General features: G+C 38.9%; 1 long non-coding RNA gene across 1 annotated transcript; it reads left to right on the top strand.

Moving 5' to 3' along the window:
• Window positions 1-10479: 10479 nt before the first annotated feature.
• LOC121894627 lies at window positions 10480-14506 on the top strand. The gene is made up of 3 exons (XR_006095586.1): window positions 10480-11555; window positions 12535-12599; window positions 14252-14506. It is a non-coding gene; the product is annotated as an uncharacterized LOC121894627 (long non-coding RNA).
• Window positions 14507-18566: the final 4060 nt, after the last annotated feature.

The raw sequence follows: 18566 nt of genomic DNA, 5'->3' as shown, positions 1-18566 counted from the left end.
AATAGCACCTGGGACACAACGATATGATGTCTGGGACAATTCTGGGTCAGTAGAGAAAATGTCAAAGCAAATTCTGAAATAGGTGTTATATGGGTGAACTGACCCAATATGGAAAGCTAAATGGTTACTTTCTTGCCCGAAAATATGTTAAAACTTAATACAGTGACATTATTAACAGTGAAAATACAGCAGCTTTTAGCCTAGCGCAATTTAATCTCTGCCATGATACTATTGCTGCAGGTGTTACACTGTATTTGGTGACCCATCACATTCTGGCCTCATACTTAAACCAACCTAACCAACACTGCAGGTCACAGAATCTAATGGGTCACCAAATACGGTGTATCACCTGTTGGTGCAAATGCATTCTAGGATATCCAGTCAGCTTCAATGTAGCAAAAAGTGTGCCGTCAAAAAATTCTGAAATGGCTGAAAAACATCAGCAGTAAAGCAAGTAAAAAAGTCAACCGAAGAAAGCCACAGTGACAGCCAAAACCATGAAGACATGTTGGTATCTTCCTCCTACAGCTCCCAGTTGCATCCACTTTATCTATCCAACGCTCTGGTAAGTTAGCCAGCAGCGGTCATATCTCACTCATCATTATTAACATCAGAAGGATGATCAATGATTGATTTTATAGCACTCATAAAGAAAGAGACTTCACAAACGGCTTCACAATTTAGATTAAAATATAAAGTTTATTGATAAGGGGAAACAATGGCTCAAGTGTTACAAAAGAGTGATAAAAAAATCATCACTCATAAATAATTTAGAAGTTTATAAATACACCTTTGATTGACATTTTACCAGAACACAGTGGAGGCTGCAAGAATAATAACAAAAAAACTTTGACACTAGGAGATGTGAACAAAAAAAACCTGACAACCTTTTAAAAACAGATGTGATAACAGAGCATTTTATTTTAAAACACGGCAGTTATTTTGTGCATTTGCTCTTGTTAAAAACACCTGTCCTTGAGGGGGGCACCAGTAAGGAGATAATGATGAGATTGATGTACATATGAATTTAAAACAAATTAAACTGAATGTTATTTTACACTATGAAGCTGCATGGTGTTTAAAAGAAAAATAAGTGTTCAGAACTTCCATGGTGCACCAGAGTGAGTCAATGAAGTGATGCGAGTTACTGAAACAAAGTTATTAAACTATATTTATTATATAGAATGGAAAAAAGAACTTCAACTTCACCCTGGTGTTTAGACAGTAACATAGTCAGTAACAAATGAAATGCATAATTTACAATTCATTTTATGTAAATTCTCAATTAATGCAGGCATTGATATACATTCAAGTGAATTTCACACTTACACGTAGGTGGCTCATGGCCCCGGTGGATATACACACAGCTAGAATGACAACAGATTGTCTAAAATATGCTTTACATGGAAAAGCCAAATAAATAAAACTGGTGGGTGTGATGTATTGCAGAATTGCATGTAATGTACGGTGATGAATCACATATTAACTGAAGTACTGACTTGTACGTAGTCTGCATATAAATATGATTTTGGACAATATTTAAGTAAGCAAAAAACTGAGACCATGTATGTATCTAAGTGAGTATACGCAGTACAGGCTCACATTAAAATCTACCTTACATACGTGTGTGTCTGCGTATAATAGAGAGGACTGCTGCCGAGAATACCAAAAAGGACTTGCAGCTATTCAATGTGCATAAAGCATTTGCACCACTGAATTTTGAAAAGCAGCTCTATTCAAATTCAATGTGAGTGCAGTGTGCAATTATCGTCTCTGTCTGTCTGATTAATGTTTTTCAGAGGGAAAGTGGAGTGAATGGTGTTGCCACGTTCCAGTGATGTTTGTAGCTGTCTGTGTGAGTCAGTTGATTTGGCTTTTCAGCAAAAGAGAGAAAATGCCAAACAGAACACTTTTATCCACAGAGGAAATATAAAATGTGAAGCTTTCAACATCAACTGTCTCTGCTAGGTTTATATACATTTACTGATACAAAACTATGCCAAGCTTTAGAGAGTTTGGTCACCATAACCAATATGTGACAAATAGGGATGTGCAGAGGGCCCGGTATTTGTATTTGTATCTGTATTTGTTGAGACAGCAAAATTATTGTATTTGTATTCAAACAAAAGTTGTTTATATTACACTTTTAATTTTAGTTAAATTTTATTTTTTAGCTGTTCATGAATAAACGACCTTGTGAAGGAGGTCCCCACACCGGGTCTCGAACTGGAGTCTCCCAGATCATAGATGACTGCGCTGACTACTGAGATAAAACTTTGCTCATTGCCTCATTGCACACAGACCTCTACCGATTTATACACCCATAACACAGAGACAGCACAGCATGTAACATGTAGGGAGGAAGTTCAAAGGCGATTATTGCTTTGCATTTTTCATTTATTGCCTGTTTTTTACAACCTAACTTTGTGGAAAGTAGAAGGGGAACAACAGGTTATGGAGAGTCCATTGGGAGCACCTCGCATGTGTCAGTAGCTCAGCTTTATCTCTGGGGAACACCCCCAACTCCGGAGTGATGTCCAAATTAGGAATGTGCGTCATGTAGCAGGTGGATGTGACTCTCCTCATTGAGACCTGCTGATAGACGTAACAGCAGAGCAGAGGAGAGAGACTGAGATAGCGATGTAACCGACCTGCACGCTGGTATTTGACGTTTTTTTTTGTTCCCGAAAACAAATAATTTTTAACATATTTGTATAACACAAATATTCATAATAAACCCACTATTTGTGCTTTGCCGAATAACATATTTGTATTCGGACACACCCCTAGTGACAAATTTGTTGCATGCTAACACTTCATGTTTGTGTTAGAGTTTATTCTGTCATAGATTCATAACTTCTGAAAACAAAATGTCATTAATTGTGGAGTTCACTAATGATGAAGAAATCATTAATGATGTAAACAAGTGTACAAGCCTGGTAGCTTTAGATTTCTCATTAACTCAAAAAAACAGCCTATTAAGGAGATATATTTCACAGATGCTCATTATCTCACAACAGCTACTTGACATGCTGTATTTTAAAGTGTTGCAAGCCACTGGAGACACAGAGGTGATTTTGGTGTCAATCCTCTCATCATCATGTTGTGCAATGTGACTAATGGTCCAAACACTCAAAGGGTTGAAGTAGTTTTTAATAGACAGAAAAAAAAGCTTTTGATGGCAGAAATTGTATTGTGACTTTAACATTTTTTAATCTCAACTGCACTTTGACATCAATCTCTGACAGAATTTTCTCTTATTTCCTCCATGCCTTGATATCTGTAATAGCTCAGCTAATATGTAAGCTGGTATGTGCAATGTCAACCATGACTTCCTGTGCATGGCCAACAGGAGGGAGAATATGGCTTACCTCTAACTGGACATCAAAGTCTGTTTATCTGATTGGAAGGCTGGGGTTGGCTCCTTTGTATAAGCAAACCCAGCATGGGTATGGTACACACAGGGGTTACTGAGACTGGTGGATACATGTTTCTACTAACACGGAGAGGCATGCATGAGAATCTCTAATCGCCCTTGGGCCAAGCACTTCATCACATGTGTTTGCTCCAGAACAGAACTAAATGGACCTTGTCGTGAGAGTGTTTTCTCAAACTTTTTTCTTTCCCCACTTTACGCCATTGTGTTCTGACACTTTAGTAAAGGAAAGAAAATTCAGTTGCAGCATTAATGCTTCCTCCAACAGAAAAACTGATGCCCTTGTAAAAGAAAAATGGCCATGAGCATATATAACAAAATAACAGTATATATAAGAATATACTGAGGTTTCAATGTTAGACTTTGACATCTTATCTCACTTCTCAATGTAGTTGGGTTTGTGCACTCCATGAAAACATCACTTTCAGGATCAACATTGTTTATTGTATTAAATTTTTGTTGGTTAGAGATCATCTACTGTGTTGTGGCACATTATCAATAAATTATGATTATGCAGATGCCGTTTTCTGAACTTCGTATCATCATATTGGGCACATTGCGTGAGATCTGAATGTAGGAAGATCTGAATGATGTCACAGCTGATCTGTGCATCACTAATGAGGCCTAATTGTGCCCAGGGGTTTCATGACCTTATTAAGTAACTTGTGAGCATAAACAATATGGTGTTCTCTGTAACAATACACTGTTACAATCTTGAACATCCAAGAATGCTTTCATTCACCCTTTAAGACACAGTAAAATGGCTCTTGGTGTCCTACAATTTTTCCCAAGAAGATCTAGTGCCTGTCTCCATTTGGACTGACTGAATCACCTGACATCAGCTTGGACTCAAGTAAAAGCACACATTTTAACCTTTAAAAAAAACTCCCAACCCCCAGGAGAGTCTCTTAGGCACAAAGTAACACAAAAACAACTTGTCTATCATCATCTTCAAAGTATTTGAAAATGCAGACCACACACAATGTCTCCCCTGCTGCAAAAAACAGAGAGGAAGTGCAGACGAGGGTCCGCCATTTGATTCCTAGGAGGCAATCAGGGTGTTAAATGCCTGCCATCCTCCAGGAACATTGGGGTCCAGTGCTCAATCTGTCTGCCATCTTTTCAACTCTGTCGCCTTTTCCTCTGTGAGGTTGAAAGTTTAAAAAGATAAAGAGTACACTACACACCTTAAAGTTACCTATATTTACTATATCCTGACAAGTGATCTCATATGGTCATGTGAATAATGACTTCTTTCACTAAGAAACATAGGCAGAAGCACCACAAAACCTCTTCAGGGGTGAAAGGTGAATGCTGCTCCTTCGCGTTGAAAAGAGCCGGCTGAAGTGGTTCAGGCACCTGCCTTTGGAGGTGCTCTGGGCACATCCAACTAGTAGGAAACCCTGGGGTAGACATAGAACATGCTGAAAGGTGTGCATATCTCCTCTGGCCTGGGATCTCCCAGGAGGAGCAGGAGGACATTGCTGGGGAGAAGGACGTCTCGAACTTGATAAGTGGCGGAGAATGGATGTAGCCCAACTGCAGTATGTGATTTTGGCATTTTTGTCCTTACAGTGTAGAGATAGACAGGTGAGTAGAGAGATGGGAATGTGACATCCAACAAAGGTCCCTGGCCAGAATCAGACAGATGATGTTGAGATTATATGGTATGCATCTTTACCATTGGGCTATCAGGACACCCAAAGTGTACCTTAAAATGATGTGTCACATTTTTATACATAAAAAGAGCTTTTTATAGTAAAATACATGTTCATGTTCTTTTGTTTCTCTGAGCATCAGCCCTTCTTGCCTTCCCCCCCATCCTCAGTTTGCAACCACCTCAGGGTAGGACATGAACAGCATGAGTCCTGGATAACAAGGTGCTCTACTCATTAAAGACAAGACCTGGCAAACCCTCCCCACCTTCTGTATGTCGAGGAAGATTCCCCTCCTCCCTCTCTACCCTTCAGAGGGTCAGGGTCTCTGATGGAGAGCATGAAAGCTGCGACTGGGTGATATTTCAGTGACTGTTTGTTTCTTCCTCTGTATATGGATAAAACCTTGGAGATGATGTTTTTTTGTTGTTGTTGTTTTTTTTTTTTATCTTTTTGTCACATCTTGTAATGGGATCAGACCCCTGCTACAGCATGTTTTTATCTCTGCTCAAACACATTTGTTTGAGCAAGGATAAAAACATGATGCACGACTATATCCTGAGAGGTTGTGCTGCATGTCAAACAACCTCAATGAGTAAACACAGTGTCCGCAGGGAGAATTGGAGCAGCAGTTACAGAGCATAAATATGCAGACTGGTCCATAGATAGCTCCACTCACTGGGTGTTAATGAGCACTGTGATTCATGTACAGCAGCTAGGTCTGGTTCTTAATTACAAAGGAAATATCATGCTTGACTGCACAGTCATTCATGAAAGTAACAAATTCAAGGCTGCAGCATGATGAAAAACTACCTGTGTTGTGGTTTGATGAGTTACGTTTGACGCTAAAGAATTAACAAAGTGTCAGTTTCTCTATATGCAAAAAAAAATAACCATAATCTTGTAAAATGACAAATTGGTTAAAGGTGTGCACTTTTCTATGTTAACACTGAATTAAAAGATTACAAGATTAAAGATTAGTTGACTGTTTTAGTTTAAGAATCTGAAAATCTCCTGCATGTTTCAGACTCAACTCCCTCATCTACCTCATTTTCAGAAGTAGGAAGCTTTTTTCAGTGAAAAGGTTCTCATAAACTCACTGTATGATAGCTGGTGAAGAATGTCAAACATCTAGCAGCTAAAGACCTAGAATTTTTATTAAGTTGATGGAGACCAAACCAGAGCTAAAAGGAGAGTGAATACTGGACTCACATTCATTGGGTGGACAGAAGTACAACTCCAAATGAATGCTAATGTTGCTCTATGCCTACTTGTTGTGCAGGCTTGCATGTTAGCCATACCAACCCTTTAAGGTACGTATTCAATGTGAGTTTGTAGTGCTTTTGTAGCCCCCTAGTGACCATAAATCAATTCAAACAGCTTTAATTCTTTTAAGGAGTCTGAATTAGGACTGAAGTGCAAATTCTATTGAGACAATAGGCAAAAGACTCTGTTGTGTTCTGTCCTTGCCTTCACCCTCCAATAACATGTAGCATTTTAAATGCATGGGGTTCTATGTTTTTGCCACTGACTATGCATTCATTTCAGATATAGTATCTGTGACAGAGAACCTATACAACTTTTTTTTCTGTGGTGAATTGCCAATCCCAGTGGGACCCAGAGCTCAAGAAATTATTAAGTGACTTGCAAAATAAATAATCTGATCTGTTCATGGATAAGCAGGATAAAGCTATATTATGCCAGCGTACCAACCATTTTATCTGTGAAATAAATTACTCAGATTTTTGTGTCTCTGAATGAATCATACAATGAATGAGAGTGAATTCACAGTGAGAGGTCTTAGTGTGCTTCCTCAATTTCAGTCTCACTATGACTTCTATATCACAGCGTGGCACTTCGATGTGTGTATTGCTATTTCTGAATTTCACAGTAACTGGGATGAAAGCTGCATTTGTTGCATTTTTTTATCTTGAATATAAAACAAAAGCTGTGACTATTTTGTGAATATATCTTGTCAAATCTAGTTGTTCCTTTTATCATTGACTGGATGTCTACATTACAGCCAGTAAGTCTGAATGAGTGTTGTCCAGTCCAGGCTGACTTGGACTGGAATTGTTTATGTAATGAAGACAAAGTAATTTGGTAAGTATGCTATTTTTTCTATAGCCTGTATATTGTTAATTTCTGAATTAAAATCTCAATCTTCATTACTAAGTTCATTAGTAAAATTCATTCAAACTCATTTGATACTCATTTGATACCTCCAATTAACAATTTATTCAAGCAATTCATTTAAATTTAGCAGCATACTTTCCAACACTATTATTTAAGGTGATATAAGCTGAAAAATGTATGTACTGTACTGTACTGTGCTGCGCGTGTAAATAAACCTTGTACCATAAATTGAACCAAACCATGGACAATATGTTTGAGTGGGATAAAAAAGAAGATACTGCATTTCCAACATGATTGAATCCCCAACTTTAAAAAAAAAATTTTTCTCAGTCCATCACAAAAGTGAATGGCTGTGTTGTAGTTATCAGGGGCATGCAATTATTTCCAGCTGCCCATTCAAACACATTTCCCTTTATTCCCCTAATATTTTTAGAAAGACAATTTCCGCCCTGTACAAGGGCATCACATATATTATGCAAGGTGCAGTGGAATAGTACATTGCCCTTCACCCTTCATCTTTGCAGCCAATTTGAAATTGTACTTTCATTTTTATCTATTTTCAGGGAATTAGATTCTTCACTGTTTTTATATTGCACATACAGGGTTGGCTATGGACCAATAATTATTTGTTGCTCAAGTAGGTCAAGCTCAAATACAGTATTTAGTTTAGCATAATGTAACTCTCAAGATTTACCATGTTGTGTAACTTACATTTGCTTTGACAGTTTAGTTAATATTTAAATACAGTATGTACGTCTGCATATCATGCCTCATTCTTTGTTTAAGGTGTGGAGTGTGAATGGCAGCATTACAATGAGGTATGTTGAGACCGAAGCCTGAATGTTCCTCAAATCACCAGAGGCCAACACTTCGGTGAGTCACATTTAACACACATTTATAAATAGTACAAGAACAGCTTCTGTGATGTCTCAGTTGTATTCTGAAGTGTTTTAAATCACAGCTTGAATGACTTCTCCACTCCATCTGGGATTACAAGGTCCTGGTTTTCTAGACAAGGATCAGAAAGAGGTGCACACAACATTTCCTGTCTATTTTGTGTAAAATGACAAAAAATTTAAGTGCTTAAAGTCCCCCTCCACTCAAAAACTATGCTTATTGTTCATTCAGTTGGATGTTTGAGCTATACTGTGCAGAATGATGTATGTGCATAATGTATGAGTTTAACAGTAGAAATCTGCTTTAAGATTCATCTGATGAAGGTGGAAAGTTTCTCCATGCTCACCTAAAACCCAAAATACAAGGCGTGGATGTACAAGCAACATTTCTGACATCACAACTACTTTGGAGCCCACCTTGGTACAATATTCAATTAAAAAAGTGTGATATGGAAACTTTAAGCCTCCAATGCGCATGCACTGAGAATGGACTTTTAAGTGAAGTAATAGACATCTTGTGTCCAACAGTAAAACTTTTTGTATATTCATAGATTCTGGATTTTTTAATGAGGGAAATGTGTAGATGTCATTTTAAGGATTTTAACAAGATAATTGATCTTTTTGTGGAAAAACCATAATAAACACAAACTATGATTCAAAGTAGAGTATTTTATATACATCTTAAAACATATCTGGAGGGGATCTTTAATGTTAAATAACAGAGGGTGTAAATCAAATGGAATTTATTAAAAACTAGTTAGTCTAAATTATTGTTTTGAATAGAAAAAGCTATTTATTCGAGGATTAAAACATCATGATATTACTTTCATTTCCTCCGTACAGTTTGTCCTGACCTCACACACCTTGAAGGGAAAACAGTCAATTTAGAAATCTCTCCTATTTCTAGGCCCAATACCAGTTACACCATACACAAGGCTTTCACAGCCAAGGAAATCAACCCCATCGACCAGACACTCCCAATTCAATCTCTTCAGTGTCACTATGTACACTTGAGAGATCTTCCCCTTCAGCCTTTCAGTAAAGTTCGACCTCTTGCTCTGATTGGCTCGGACAATGCTCATGTCATGCCCATTGAGCCTGTGCAGTGTGGTCAAAGGGGAGGGCCAGTGGCTGTGCATACACAATTGGGCTGGATCCTTCAAGGTCATGGTCCATTTAGAAGTTCCTCAAACATCCAACAATGTTTGTTCACCCCATCTCTCAGTTCAGCAGACAAAACCAGTATTCCAGATCAAAACCTACATATCTATTGTGATGCTTCTGAAAGGGTATATGGAGCAGTTGCCTATCTGCTTAGTGAGTGCAATGGTGAATACCATTCAAGCTTTGTTATAGCTAGATCCAAAGTTGCCCCAAGGAACTATCCATGCCACACGTGGAGCTCTGTGGGGCCGTAGCTGGAGCTCAATTAGCTCAACTTCTTCAAAGGGAGTTGACCTTGAACCTTTGACATCTCATCTTATGGACTGATTCAACAAAAGTTCTTGAGTGGCTTCAGTCCGAATCAAGCCATTCCAATGTGTTTGTGGGAACAAGAGTGGCAGAGATTCAGGAAGTTGCTAACCCCAATTCTTGGCAGTACATGGATTTAGTCAACAATCCTGTTGATGATATAATGAGAGGTAAAACTCTAGTTGAACTCTCTAGGCGCAGTTGCTGGAGCAGTGGTCCACTTTTTCTCCAACAGTCCCCTGATACATGGCCTGTAAAACCGAATTCCTCAGCCCAGCAAGACCTTACTGAGTTCCGAAACCTCACTTAATGTGGTCTGTCTGTTAAACATCAGATTTAATTACCTGACCCAGCTCAGCACACGTCCTGGAAGGATCTTGTAGAGACAACATACAAAACCCTTAAAATGGTCAACTTAAACGGTACCTCATGAGTACTAAATTACAGTGATGCCAAGTTTAGTCTCTTGAAACAATGTCAGGCTGATAGTTTCCCCACTGACCTGACGGCTTTACAAACAAATAAGTCTGTTTCTTCCAACAGTAGACTCAAAACTCTCACCCCTGAACTTGAGAAACTAACTGGACTCATAAGAATGGGTTGAAGGCTCAGAAACCTCCCGGCAGCTCATGGAGACTCTATCCACTCCATTGTATTGGATCCTTCCCATTCAGTCACCAAATTGCTTGTTAAAGACTTTGATGAGCACCTCCTCCATCCTGGCTCTGAGAGAGTATTTTCCAAAATACGCAGGCAGTATTGGTTACTCCAAGGAAGACAAGCTGTTAAGTGCCATCAGTCTACATTTCTTGACTGTCGCATATGATCAGCGAAGCCCAAAGTTTCTCTTATGGCCAACCTACCACCAGCTCGTCTTTGTCTGTTAAGCCCTCCTTTCTACTCTACAGGGGTCAACTGTTTTGGCCCTTTCACAGTTAAAGTTGGGAACCACTGGAGCAGTGCACCTTGAGCTCCTTACTTCTATGGATTCAGATGCCTTGTTGCTTGCTCTCAAGAGATTCATTGCACAGCGAGGCAAGCCAAAAGATTCACTTTCAGATAGAGGTATCAAATTCCATGGAGCTGTAAGGGAGCCACATGAGACATTCCAAGCTGTAGAGCCAGAGCTGCAAGAGAAACTCAGCCAATATCAACTCTTCTTCAAATTCTCCCAAGTTACTGTTGGAAGTCAACCAATGTCAGAGTAAGTTCTTGCCACTGTATTGTTTTGAAGTTGAGGGCATCCACAATTCTAAGCCATTCGGATACACTTCATCTGATGTGGCTGACTTGGACCCCATCACTCCCAACATGCTACTGATGGGGCGGCGTGACGCTTCCCTACCTCAAGTTGCTTATGCACCAGATTTCATGGGGCAGCATAGGTGGCACCAGAGACAAATTTTGGCTGATCAGTTTGGACCCATTTCATCTAGGACTATCTGCCAACTCTACAATCACAGCAGAAATGAGAAAAGCCGTCAGAGAACCTGGAGTTGGATACAGTTATTCTCATAATGGATCCACAACTGCCATTGGCCAAATAGCCAGTGGGAAAAATCATCAAATTACATCCAAGTCCCAATGGTCATGCAAGATCAGCCAACAAAATTCAAAATCAAACATACACTAGTCCAGTGGTCCGCTTGATAACTTGCTTGATACAGGACTTACCCCCATGACTAGGACAGCACCCCCAGTAATTCTTCTGTCACATTAGCTGAGACTATGGGAAAGGCTGTTGTGAATTTCCTCTGTGCTGTTGAGGAACAGTGCCCCTAGAGGGCTTAGAGACAATTTACCTCTTACGTAACCCTCCTGATTGGAGTAAATGACTCCAGGTGTGCTTAGATGTACTCAGGTTGAAGACTGATCACTCGTACAGTTCAGAGCAGACAGACCTGGCATTCAGTTGTCTCTGTGTCTCCAGTCCTGCCTCCCTCATGCATTACTTACAATGTGAGTTTCCTTCTTGACAGTTTATTGTTTGAGTTATGCTTGTGACCATACGTTTCATTACATTCTTACCTTATTTATGGATAGCTTGATTTATTGTATTGATTATTGGTTCATGCATTTGTTTCTTTGATGATACTGCAGAAAACCATGAGTTGAATGGAGGAAATAAATGGACAACTAAATTGCATTTTCCTATCAAGAACTCTTTTATTTGAGGCTCTTAAGTGGCCAACTACTCATACACCTACACCAGCACATACATTAGAGAAAATTTACTTCACTACCATTTTGCTGTATCTAACTTATAAAATGGGTTATCGACTTAATATGAAACACATGCACTGTGGGCCTGGACAGGTTTCATGCCTGTTCTGTGTTATACAATGCTTAATTTTGGTCAAAGGAAATATTCCACCTGTAATGTCTTTTTTCCACCATTACACATGATGATGAATCTGCACAATGAGCAGTAAGTCATCAGGTTTGATATCAGCTATGAGCCAAGAAATACAAAGCTATTTTGCTTGTTTCCACTTTTTTTTATCCCTCAAACGACTGTAAGCTTTTCCTCTGAAAGGCCATGTATGCAGTATACATAGGATGGACTGTGACGGCAGCACAAGGGGGATCAAAGATGCTCTGAAGGCAAACACTGTCCCTGTTTCTTACACTCACAATGACACATACAGCTTTGTGTGTAACATTGATATAATGACTCAAAGATAGTCAATAGCTAAGCGCATATATGCCTGCAGGGGAACAGCTGCTTTGTCCTGACTCTCTGACAGAAGCTGCAGTCTGAATGGCAGATGTGCAAATCTGACAGTAATGAATATGACTATAGACAGAGGAAGTCTTATGAAAGGGAAGTTGTGACAGTTATTTATATTTCTGTGCCTGTGCTTTAAGGTAGAATTGTACTTCGTGCTTTTTGGCTTAAATGGGATGAATCAGAATAACAGTATATCTCTCCTGACAGACGTCCCTGGATCTGACGTGGCAAGACATCACATATACACACACACACCTCTCTCGGCTGCTAAGGTGATGCGACACTTGGAAACATTTCAAACTAAAGCCATCACTCTGTCACTCTGATTAATGCATGAAAAAGTGTTAAGAAATCTCAACTGTTTTTTGTTTGGTTTTTGTTTTTGTCAAGGCTAAATATAAGCAGTCCTGCTTGTAATGTTGAAACCATCAGTGTCATTTATGGGACACAGTGGTGAATTAGAAGGATTTTAACACTCTTGAGACCTTGTTAGTGTTATAGAACACCATCCTCTTTGTACAATAGAATCTACTGATGCAATTATCATATTAAGAGAATTAATTATCAAGAGAGCCATCTTTACATTTATTACACTAAAGTGGCTATAATCAGTATTTTTCAATTTACAATGGCTCACATATTGTATTTGTAAGTGAAAGAGGTCACTCGTAGAGATGAGTCCACTGCTTAACAAAGAGTGGAGCATTTAGCAGCTGAACAAGCAGTTATTTCCGTCAGGAGTTGGTAGAGACCAAAACAGAGATAAAAGGAGGGTGAATATTGGACTTATGTACGTTTTGTTGGTTGGCCAGAGACACGACTCCGAATGAATGCTATTATTGCTCCATATCTTCCAGATGTTCACCATAACAACTTAAAAGGTGATGATATGTGACTTGTTTTTACAGCTTGTTTCCACTGCCCCAAAGCGACAGGATCACAGTTATTATCACACTGATGGTGTAAGGCTGATATAGTCACATCACAGGATAAGGCTGGCAATATTCTGTATTTCTGTTACTGTCAATAAATTCACTGAAAAGTCAACCAAATGCCCTTTTTCAAAAGTCTGTTTTATTTCATAATGGCATTATGTGTAATGGAAAAATGTGTAATGGGAAAAATGCCATGATGACATAAAACAGACTTTTAGAAAATAAATATGGTTAAAAATTTAACAAAAGAAAATTCTATAATTAAATAAAAATGAGCTGCAACAAAACTTACTATGAAAATAAGAATGATATCATAGAGTTTCACAATGACATTATTAAACATTTCAAAATATATTGGTTCATTTATATATTTTACTCTGTTTATTCATGTAATTATTTATTTCATAATGTCCCCATGTATTTATCAAATATAAACATCTTGGGACTCTGTACATTGGTTCCTACTGAAGACAAATATATTCTTTCTTTCTTTTTCTCTTTCTTTTTTTTTTAAAGGCAAATGTTGCTGAAACAGGAATAAATAATGCATTTGTTGGGGACTATTTTCTGCCACAGATTATTACACATTTAGTGCTCCAGTGAGTATTTCTGGCAGCAGGATGTTGTATGTGGGATTGACTCAAAATAAACTGCAGTGCCATGTTCATAATAATGATGGAACAGTGCAACAGTGTGGCTCACTGATGTATTTTTAATAGTTTTTGGACCACGATGAAGGTCTGTGGAACAAAGGAATAAACCATATCAGACGCTGGCTACACAGACAATACTCGTTAGTAGACTCAATTCAGTGTTGGTTTAAGATTTTTCATGGGATTTGTTAATAATAAGACAAATATAGAAAATCCCCAGACTTATACTTTAGCAACAACAGTGTGCAAGAATGTGTGTGCATATATGGTGTTATATTGTCATACTGTAGCTGTGAAAGTCCAGGTATAAATATAAGATCTTCTTGATTCCTGCAGTCCCATTGGCTCTCATGGCACAAGGAGGAAAACCGATGATTAAATACCCAGCCTGCCGTTTACTCCTCCCAGATCTCTGTATTTCACCTGCCGGAGGGCAAGGCTATCACCTCTAATACACTTCCTTCTCTCCAGATGATAATCTGACTTCCTGCCTTTTTGTCAATGTCACTTTAATGGCTCCCGTCCCATTCATCAGACTCCCTTCCTCCCACATAGGACTCCTCTGAGTACAGTGTCCACCACAGCTTCTCCCTACACACCCTTGCATGCATCTGGCATCTCCTGAAAAAGTGTTTATTCATATTCAGCAAGAGGATAGTGCACTTCAAGTATTTCTTTCATATTTCAGGGGTAAGCACTCTGTTTCAAGGAGCACTGATGATGACATCTCTGTGCTGTATTCGTCTCTTTGGAACAAGAGGTCAAGGACAGCTGAGCACACTGACCTAAACATTTAGGTTCTAATTCAGCCAATAGAAGTATTTGAGAGGCAATTAAAGAGATAATTGGCACAAATAAGCAAGACTGGCATTATTTGTTAATTGTATTCTTGCACAAACAGCAACATCTGATCAATGTGTGTCCTCTCTCTGTCTCTGTTGGCTCATTGAATTCTGTGTGACTCTTTCATAGGGCATCAATCAATAAATTGGATCGGACACAAGGTGAATTAGCATGTTTCATGCGAGCTCTGCTTCTAATTAGACGGTTAATTGAGCTTGCTTCCATTGAATTATAGGACACGACAGGGCTTCCATTTAATTAACCCAGCCTGGCTGTTAATATGTGATTCAATAATAGTGAACCTTAGACAGGATATTCAAAGCCATTTTTACAAGCAGCTAGGGGATCTATTTATGCTCATATTCAAAGCCTGAGTAGTCTTTTTTTAATGCCAGTTGATAGTGCAGGAGTACTTTACGAAAAAAATTGGTCTTACATCAGACAGAGATTCATAGAAATTGTTTTTTTCATCTGGCTATTGTACACACATTATTCTGTGTGGCTGTTTAGAATTATGTTACAGATCCTGGCTTGCTCTGTAGTGAATAAGATGTTACTGTATGTATCAATACCTAGGGGAGGCTTTTAGGTCCAAAAATATAATCTACACACTCTCACACATGCAATGCAAATGTGATGCCTGTAGTCAACATCCCACCAGATCACATGAAAGCGAAGATGCGACTCCAGCACATTGTTCAGCTAAATTGCCAGAGTGCTCCTCTAAAAATAGGGCACACAGCTGAGAGCTCTGGGGGATGTGGCACACGGCAAGAGAAAAAATGTGGGCTTTCACTGAAAAGCATTAGAAAAGAGAGAATATTCCAAAGCTCCAGAAAAGGGCCGGTGTTAACAGTAGGCTACACAGAGAAACAAAATTTCAAAATCTGGGGGGGGGGGGGGGGGGGGGGGGGGGGGGGATAAAACTGTCAACAAAGCTGCTCTAAAAACCCCTACTTGCCCTTCATATATGCTGAGTTTAAAAGGATGGAGGCATCCCACTGAGTTGCCTGCGGGTTGCAGGTTCAACGCAATTTAAGTTTTCAATTTCCTGCCAAAAATGAGATTCTACAAAGCCACAGGAGAGCACAAGCACAGAGCAGGGATGATCTTTTTCTCTCTCTGTGAGTCAATGTGAATCAAAGGAATGCTTAATGAAGACTTCAAGAGCGGAGCTAGGCTCCACACTGCAGCTAATTTAATAATCTCTGTTGATTTCTGAAGGTGGTGGTGGGAGGGGGGGACTATCTAAGAAAAAGACTTCTTTCAGAACATTGTAAAGCATCCCGGGAAGTGATGTGGCCTATAAACAACACATAAGGAAAAACAGGAAACAATGTTGGAAATGGAAAACCCACAAATAGCCATAGCTTTTCTCATTAAGATCTCTTTAAGATTAAGTCTGAAGTACCACAAACAAGCTAAAGATGAAATGTCAGTGGACTAGTAGACAAATGACCCAAAGCCACAAAAACATCTCTAAGCCTGAACAATTCAGGATAGTAGTTTAGTATAATAAAGTATAGCATGGTATAGTATAGTATAGCATATTATAATATATCATAGTATATTGTAGTATATTATAGTATAGTATAGCATAGTATAGCATATTATAATATATCATAGTATATTGTAGTATAGTATAGTATAGTATAATATAGTACAGTATAATATAGTACAGTATAGTATAGTATAGTATAGTATAGTATAGTATAGTATAGACAGCATGGCATAGAGACAAGTTTTACTGTATGTTTGCTCTCTAATGCCATTGAACACCACAGATCACAGTGCTATTGTTTATAATTACTGTAGATACAAAACAGCACAGAATCACTGACTGTCATTTAAACAAACTATTTTAAGAAACTATAGGCTGAAACCTCTGTAGGGTCAGCAGCTACCAGACTGGGAGTGTCTAGAAATTTTATTGGAGTCTTAATCAACAGTGATATAAACCAGTCCACTGATACTGTGATCATTTTGATGTAACAGTATACACTTGGCATACATCACTCTTTAACTTCTTCTTCCCCCTCTTCATCTCTAACACCTCTATTGCTTCTTTGTTATATTCACTGTCTTCACTGTGACTCTGTTAGGCTGGAGATGTACTTGCTTTTAATCACGCGTTCACATGCGCATGATGGCTGCCTTGCATATCCTGCGTCCATTTGGAGCATTGGTTGTGCATGTCCTCAGAAATGAATGCAATGCATCAGCAAGATGCAATGCGCATGAACGGTAGGGGCAGTGTAGGGGCAGTATGGGAATGTGACAGGGTCAGGGGTCAGTAGGCACAAAAGCAGTGACAACGATTGCAGAAAGTTATGAAGTTAATAGACCAAGTCCGCAATTACCTGCATCTGTACAGTGTGTAATTGCCACTGCACAGTGACAAATATACTTGAATTAACAAAGTAATAACCTCTTTGAGTGTCACCATATTTATTTTTTTTACATCATGCTTCTTCTTATTTGCATTTTTTGGCGAATTTACATTATGCAAATCTGGAAGTTCTATTTATATCCTGGTGTGCCCTCTAGTGGAATCCTCCAGTGACACGCATATGCAAATATGTGAACAATTACCTTCACGATGCAGCTCGTTGTCTACGCGAGCGTGTGGTTAACACGCAAAAATGTATCTCCAGAGCATAAAGCTGAAGTGCGGGACTTTTGTCTCCCTCTTCTGGCAGTGAGAGTAAAAGGAGGCGCGTAGCTGACTGACACAGGCATGCAGCATCGCGTATGCATCCCAAATGACAGGTATACAGAGAAGGCTGGTAAAAACAAATATGTTTTGACAGTCCATTTTTTTTTGACAGTTTTGACAGGTTTGACAGCTCTGTTTTTACTCATACAAGACACGGTAGTGCAGACCTCTGCAGATGATACGTGGGACAAGAGCATGCACAGAGGTGTTTATACTCAACATGTTGTTCATTGCAGTACTCTCCGAAATGCCAAGAGCCATACAAACTAAATATTCTTTGAATAAGCAGGAAGTCATTAAGTTTTCTTTGTTACCATTTCCGGTCTACTTTGTTCTGCGTATCACAACATGGAGTCCTTACAAAGTTATTTTGTCGCATGGTCACTTTCTGACAATAAGTAAAAGAGAACATACATGCTTTAAAGATACACAAAATGAACTACAATAGAAGTAAAGTAAACGTATGTGTCATTGCATTTGTGTACTGTAATTGCTATCACTTGTCTGTCTCAAAATATTTGATGAACTAGGACAGCCATCCCAGCTCCACTGGAATTGGCGGGACCACTTGCGCAGTGCACGCTTAGTTAGAAAAATTCAGAAATGCACGACCAAGCACTGAAACAACTTGTGGAGCTTTCGTGCTCAACGCGAAAGATGCCATGACATCATTTTTGGCACGTACACCCTCACATTGGGGACACTGCATCGAGCATAAACCTAGCTTTAGTGTTTTGCTTAGTTCTCACTTTGTTGTTTGGAGAATTATTCTCTGTTTTTAGTGATTTATTCATAGACGGAGCTTGCTTGTGAAACAGACTTCATTCTCAGAGGAATCTCTGTAAAGAAAAAAGGATTAATAAACAAAAACATCTCTTGGATGTGATGCAACAATGTAACACAACACAGCAGATTTACTTCCTTTAGTTAAGACAGTTACCTGGCACTGCCGATGCATTAATGATACATTTTAATGGGAAATTAATGGCCTTATTGTAGTGTCTTTGAATTGCTCTCATGGGGGGAAGTGAGTCTAAAAAGAAGGGAGGTTTCATTCTGGCAAAAGGCAACAAAGTCTGGAAGAAACTGTCA

The sequence above is a fragment of the Thunnus maccoyii genome, chromosome 3 (genome assembly GCF_910596095.1).
Source record: "Thunnus maccoyii chromosome 3, fThuMac1.1, whole genome shotgun sequence".
NCBI lineage: Eukaryota > Metazoa > Chordata > Actinopteri > Scombriformes > Scombridae > Thunnus > Thunnus maccoyii.
Note: the sequence above shows the minus strand (reverse complement) of the source record. Positions and strands in the feature narration are given on the sequence as shown.